Source organism: Myotis brandtii, unplaced genomic scaffold (genome assembly GCF_000412655.1).
Source record: "Myotis brandtii unplaced genomic scaffold, ASM41265v1 scaffold794, whole genome shotgun sequence".
NCBI lineage: Eukaryota > Metazoa > Chordata > Mammalia > Chiroptera > Vespertilionidae > Myotis > Myotis brandtii.
The window spans coordinates 324,107-325,325 of record NW_005371198.1 but is presented as its reverse complement, the minus strand read 5'-3'; positions in this window follow the sequence as shown (position 1 = coordinate 325,325).

Sequence of the window (1,219 nt, the reverse complement as noted above, 5' to 3'; positions counted from 1 at the left end):
GTGCTCGTATTGTGCAGGAGTGGTTTCAAGAACATGAGGGAGACTTTACCTTGCTTAGGTGGCCCCCACAATCACCAGATCTCAATCCAATTGAGCATTTGTGGGACGAAGTTAAAAGAGCCATCAGGCAGCTGGTTCCACAACCATCAAATCTCACAGAACTGGGCAGTGCTATTCATCAGTCATGGTGTCAGATTCCTCGCATCACCTTTCAACATCTTGTGGAGTCAATGCCAAGAATAATCGCCACAGTATTGAAGGCAAAAGGTGGTCCAATGAAGTACTGATGGGGTGGCCATAATAATCTGGCCACTCAGTGTATGGGAATATCATTTTAAAGTAAGTGAGTTTGAATCATACTGGGACTCTCTTTAACTAACTTTTGATATGGAAAAATCCTATCTGAGATGGTGCATACCAGTGTTATCTTCTGGGTAAGTTCAAAATCTAGCAAGTGCACATTATGAATTGATAAAGATAATGCCAAGGTACCTAAATTCATTGGCAGTTTCCAATCTCTTGTTACCTGTGGAGATTTGCTAACCTATAAAACAGATTTGAGCGAACAAGTTCCACAAGCTAAATCTAATAACAGTACAAAAAATTTAATAGGTCATCTTAGCTTTTATTTGATACTAGAGGCCCAGTGCACGAAATTGTGCACGGGTAGGGTCCCTAGTGGCTGCTGGCTGCCAGCCAGGGCCTCCCTTCCCCAACTGCAGCTGCCAGCCAGGGCCTTACTCCATTCCGCACCACCCCCTGGTGGTTAGCGCATGTCATAGCGAGCAATCAAATTCCTGAGGGGACACTTTGCATATTAGGCTTTTATATATATAGATTATCTTTTGCTATCCTGACATTTTTTTCTTGCTAAATTATTTGACTAGTCTCAGCAATTTTAAAAGTTTCATTGATTAATAAAAAGAGAGGTGAGCAAGTCTTTTTCTTAAAATCAAGTGAATATGAGTCTATAATGCCAGCTAATTGTTATTTAAAGAATACAAAGTATTTTTAAGGCAATAGATAAATGTCAAGAAAACTTGAATTCTGAGAAGACCTGAAGAATAGTTAGTAATTGAGTATCAGATAATTCAGAAAACTAATGAGTAATATTGTAAAAGCCAATTTTAAAGACCTCCTACATCTATCTACACTAATAAAAGAGAAACATGGTAATTGGCGTACGACCGCTACCCTTCCCATTGGCTAGGGAGATATG